The sequence below is a fragment of the Euprymna scolopes genome, chromosome 4 (genome assembly GCF_053919585.1).
Source record: "Euprymna scolopes isolate OS-2025 chromosome 4, ASM5391958v1, whole genome shotgun sequence".
NCBI classification, from domain to species: Eukaryota; Metazoa; Mollusca; class Cephalopoda; order Sepiida; family Sepiolidae; genus Euprymna; species Euprymna scolopes.
This window is the reverse complement of record NC_136485.1, coordinates 180,920,977-180,926,976: the sequence shown is the minus strand read 5'-3', so window position 1 is coordinate 180,926,976 and position 6,000 is coordinate 180,920,977. Positions and strand designations below refer to the sequence as shown.

The following is a 6,000-nucleotide window of genomic DNA, read 5'->3' as shown; positions in this document are numbered from 1 at the left end:
AATTGTTTTATGTTTCGGCATTAAATAACACTAATAAGTTTTAAACTTTGTAAACTCTGAACGTCCAAAGTATCCAAAGTAATTGTATATGAAAACCACACGCTTTCTTATTATCTAAATGCGAGAATTAATGGTTTTGCCTTTATTTCAAATTAAGAAAAACAGAAGTCTTACTTAAACAAAGTTGGAAGAAAAGCATAATATAAAATTCAATAAAAACTGTCTTTTATAAGTCTAATTTATTCAGAGACTATTTTTTATCTTAGCTGCTGCTCTTCCCTTCCGTTATATTTCTTTCTGGGTGAGTGTCTCTGTAGACCGAATTCTATTTTCTTTTAAACATTCTCTGGATAACAAATTGCGCTAGATTATTTTATCTCAAAATGTAAAAAAAAAAATTTTGTTATTCTTTCTTTTTTTTTCTAAAACGAGAGATTACTCTTTTTTTTTTTTAATTCTTCAGGTTACAATTATTTTAAATCTTTCGGAGTTTTCTTACCACTAGTATTTTTTTTTTATTTAAAAACCTCTTGTTTGTAAATATCCTTTGCTTTTATGGGTTCTCTTGTCCTTATTTCTTTTTCAAACGGATAAAACTTATAGAATTATGGCAAGTATAAAGCGGGTCGTGGGTTTACTTTTAACAGTCTTGTAAATCTCGCTTCTCTTTATTTTGTCCTTCCTCACATTTCATGGGCGATGTTTTTTGACAAAGAAGGAAGAATTGCTTTTTTGGAGTCAGAATCTAATTATCTAACAGTTATCGTTGGCTAGTTTTTACTTGAAGAGGTATATTTATTTTTACTTTATTTTTGTTTAGCTCCTTACATCAAGTGGCTTCATGGAGTAATTTAACTTTTTTAATGTATGAATTGAACCCATATTTTGCACTAAAAGCAAAATCAAAACATTCTCTTTCAATATAATGCAACTTTACACAATACACGCACCATGTTTTTATATACTGCTTTTGTATTGGTTCTAAGAAAGGCATTCTATTAATTAACTATTATTTGTTATCAATTTTTAACGCATTGATGGTTTTTATGCAACAAATAATTCTGTTCTGCAATATTATTTTATTTCGTGACCAAGTATTTAACGTTTGTGTTCAGATGTTTATGTCCTTAAACGAGATCATTTTGATTTTTAATAAGCTGAGATTATTTCCTTTTTCGTTTCATTTCTTTGAATCCTATTTAAAAGATGAGTAAATTTGTATCGAAATTACAAAACTGTGAGTGTTTATCTATCTATATAAATAATCTTCATAATGGCAATATTTCAGTTCAAAATAAATCTTAGGACACAACAATGAAGTATTATGACAATAATGTGGGTAAAATGTGATCTTAAACTAAAAAAGGCATTTGATTTAATCTGTTTTTGAGACATTTCCTACGCTGTTCAGTTCTAAATCTTTTAACCCGGATTTTATCGCAAACATGAATTGCAGAAACCATGGTGCATGGAAACCATGATCATAAACAAACGATAAGTGTTATTTTTTAAAAATTCATCTTAATCCTACACAAATGCTAACATGCTGCCTCGTTTATTTATTTTATTTTGTTTTTCTCTTGTTTTGTTTTATTTATTTATATTTATTTATTGTGTCTTTATTTTTCTTGTTTTGCGAACTTTCTCTTGTCTTAAGCTGAAATTCGTCACCCCGCCCTCAAATGGACAAAGCACTGTTCACCCCTTCTATATTCCAAGTGAACTAGCGATAAAAAGCTTAGGCAAAGTAAATTTCTGAATTTATCACAAACCGGGATTTATTTTCTCTACAGGAGAAGAAGATAGGACTTTATTTAAGTAATATACTTGATATCTAGAATTACTATATGCTCGTTTGTATTAAAAATGTGGCTTCCTTGCTTTCTATATCAAACCACTGAATATAGTTTGTTTTACTTTTAATTATATTTGTACATGAAATATACAGTGATCTTAGATACGTCACTAAGACTATTTCTGAATAGATACACAATGCTTTGTACCTGACCTAATTGACTGTCTTTAACTACGAATTCCGACGCGCCATATACTAATTGTTTCTCTCATTGTGGTATAAACACCCCTTCTGGCTTGCTACGTGTATCCAATATATACTTTACTTCCAAGACAACTGCCTTTGTCTAATTTGCATGTTAAATTAAAAAAATAATTTTTCTTCTTTTTTCTCTAACTAAACGTTAATTGATACTCAAAATTCTAATAATTAATTCTACTGTATTCTGTAAGGTTAATCCTCCCCTGAAAACTAACAATCTGCTCTACTACCCAAGCTGCCACTAACACTCATACATTACACACGCTTTTGGAGGGGATCCTTAGCGTTCAGCCCTTAACCTTCGCTTGCTGACCAATTGGAAGTCATTATCACTAAACATCTATACATTTCTACCTCCAAGGCATGCATTAGTTTACTCTTATGCAGGTAAAGCTATAGTCTGTACTTAGATTTACATCTATCAACATTACATAGCAATAGCTGTCTCTTCATTAGTTTTGCGATGATAAATACAAAAACTGAACCGATACTCTGTAATGCAAAATACAACTTCCTGATTCTTTAACGAAAGCTGAAGATATCTTCATTAGAAGTGGAAGCATACTTAATACCTATAACTTCCATATATTCGCATCTACTGGACATCTGTCCATATATCTATTGACTTAATTATACGTACTGAATACGCCAAAGTTTATAATTTACTCCCAATTATACCTGTACTGTATTGTACTTCATAACAAAAACGACGTTACTTGTATTTATTGAATATACATCTAAACCCTCCTGCCGTCTAAAATATCCAGAGCTTGGGCAACAAATTTTTAGTTAATTCTTAATATCAAGCCATACTATAACCCGTTATCCTATTCCTAAGCCAACATATAAAAACAATTTTTATTATAAATTTAAAGAAAAAATATTAAACCATATATTAACTCCTTTCCAACAAAACCTGTTGCAAATATAGCTGCTACCACTGCATAAACTTTTACTCACCCCCTCATCCAGTAACAATGAAATAGCAATGTCCCTTAATCACTTTGAGTGTAATTTTTCAGTAGATATATAACCTTTACAAACTAACTCAGTAACATTAACTACCCACGCGGGGTCGCAGAAATACCTGGATTAGGACCCAGGCGCGGGGCAAACCCTCTCGGTGCTGACGGACCCGTAGATCTTCCCAGGTCATCCGTCTAGGAGAAGGAAAACTCTGAAGCTAAACTTAAGGGGAGGGAGGTCTCTCCAGTCTTGGATAACAACCTTCCTAGAGCTGGTGACTCCAACAAATTACCGGTCTGCAAACCTAAACTGCTTAAGAAGTAGATAGGCACTGTCTATCGCCCGGCTTCCATACTCTTTCTTTGTTTATTAGTCACGCACAGAGGTCGAATCACAGGGATTCGACAGAAACTCTCAGTGGTCGATTTTGTTTCCGGACTAGGACAACGAATTCCGTTTTCCCCTCTCCCGACACATTCCATCCCTCTAAACTAGCCACCTGGGAGTGCTTGAATGCCATAATGCCAGTGCAAGTAGATTGGGTTGACCATCGTCTGATGGGTTGGGGGTACCGGATTGACAGTTCCTGGCTGCTGTTTCCGACTGGTAGTGCAGAAGCCATAAGTCTTTGGTAGCGCTTAGAGCGGGGACTCTATCAACAGTTGTATAATATCAGGATGTTTGTAGTGCCATGTCGCGCATGGAAAGGGACCCTGCACTCATCCCCGGTGGACTTTCCTGAGGTCACAATCCTAGTAGATGGAAGATAAGCTAATGGGTTACTTGTGCTGCATTTCTGGCATTCTGCATCACCACTTGTTCAGCACTCCTTACCTAAACTGAAAATGACAGTACAATAAAAACTTACGCTTAAACTAGGACAAAATTTAAACAAAACCAACTTGCCTCCTCCCTTGAGGCTTGCATTTACGAACATCTGTGGGCTTAGAACTAATTTAGATGATGTTGAAGCATTTCTCCTACCAAACACTCCGGATATCTTAGCACTAAGTGAGATTAACCTACACTTCTCCATCCTCTCTAGCTATTTTAACAGGCCCGGATATATCCCACTCTGCTGTAAGGATTCTGACAGACATATGCACGGGCTTGGAGTCTAGATTCGAAACACCATCCCCTTGACTAGAGAAACAAAACTAGAATCGGACGATCAAGCCTTTATGTGCTTTAGACTTAAAATGCAACATAACATTAGTTACTTTTATTTTCTCTACCGCTTTCAATCGACCCAGGACTGTACCCTAATGAACAAAGTCTCTGACAGCATAGATACAGCACATTCCCTTGACACTACCGCACAAGTGCATATATTTGGTGACTTCAGTGTCCACCATAGCATCTGGCTTGGATTTTCTACTTACACAGACGCAGCTGATAGCACAACACATAGCTTCTCTATATTCTCTATCACAGATGTTTACGTTTCCAACCCGTTTCCCAGACCAGCAAGAACAACACGCATCACTTCTAGATCTGTTTCTGACAACAGTTCCCGATGATTGTGTAACGAATGCCCACAGCCCACTTGAGAACGCTGATCATGCAGTGATAATGGTTGAAATCGCCCTAAACTCTAGGGCCAAAACTGAAGAGCTATTGCTCAAAACAACGAGATATTATATAAAGGCTGACATACATTAAACAGATTTATATATACAAACACATATATACATTATTAAACATTTATCCCAAGCATTTCAAAATGTTCCGGCTGCACTCATAATTAATATTATTTAATTCTTAATCAATTACATAGAATCACTTTACAAAAGAAACTGAACACGTTGTACAAGGGCAACATATTACTCCTCCAACAAACGCAAAGTTATATTAATCTTTCTAACCAAGAACTAACAGAGCATCAAAAAGAATTTCTAGCACTCGGGCCTAATTTTCATTTATTTTGACTTACAACCACCAAAATAAAAAGGCCGAAATAGAACTCTTATATGAAAATCTTGTTAACCTAGAAAACGAACAGAAAATTACTACATATCCAGATATTAAGGATATGCTTAGAGCTGAGGCTATGAAAAATAGATTCAAAAATCTAAAACTATTTTAACTGATAATTTTAAAAAGGCTGCCAATGAACTAAAAAACACCCAAATTTAATTATTAGAAAAGGGAATAAAACCAATATGTATGTATTACTTAATAAAACTGAATATTTTTGTAAACTCCAATCAATTTTGGATGATCCCAGAAAATTTAAGAATTCAAAAAAAAGTTCTGTTAATGATCTTAAAATTCAAGTTAACAAACTTATCACCGCGAATAATGCTGTAATAGATAATTTAAAACTCCCCCTAATAATTGGAGATTATAAACCTGGATATTTATATGGCAACATAAAAACATAAAACTAATTTCCCACTTCGTCCCATAATTTCACAGGTGACAACACCAATATATAACTTAACTAAAAAAATCAACGAACTCATCACACCGTATTTACCTTGTAAATACAGTGTAAAATGTACGGAAGAACTAATACGGATTCTACAAGTAACTAAAATCGATAATAAAATCATCGCCTCTTTAGATGTTGAAAATCTGTTTACAAATATACCAGTGAACGAAACCATTGAAATTATCATAAAGAACATATATAACAATCCGACCCTTCCTCCACTTAAAATGAGTTCGGTAATCCTAAAAAAATTATTAGTAATGTATACAACCAAAGCCCCGTTCTTTGATCATCTGGGAAATATATACACACAGGTGGATGGCGTGGCAATGGGTTCCGTATTGGGACCAACATTTCGTAATTTTTATATGGCTGATTTAGAAAACAAGGTATTTAATTTAATAAAGAAACCTTCTATTTACATTCGATATGTAGACGATATACTAATTCTTGTCAATAACACAGAGGAAATAGAATATTTAAAGGGTATCTTTCAGAATAATTCAGTTCTTAACTTTACATATGAATTAAGTACTAATCATAA

At 33.9% G+C, this 6,000-nt stretch overlaps 1 protein-coding gene across 1 annotated transcript in view; it reads left to right on the top strand.

Moving 5' to 3' along the window:
• The window catches only part of LOC145272771 (echinoderm microtubule-associated protein-like 2), a 224,363-nt gene that overhangs the window by 757 nt on the left and 217,606 nt on the right, over nucleotides 1-6,000 (top strand). The gene's annotated exons all lie outside the window — the stretch shown is intronic.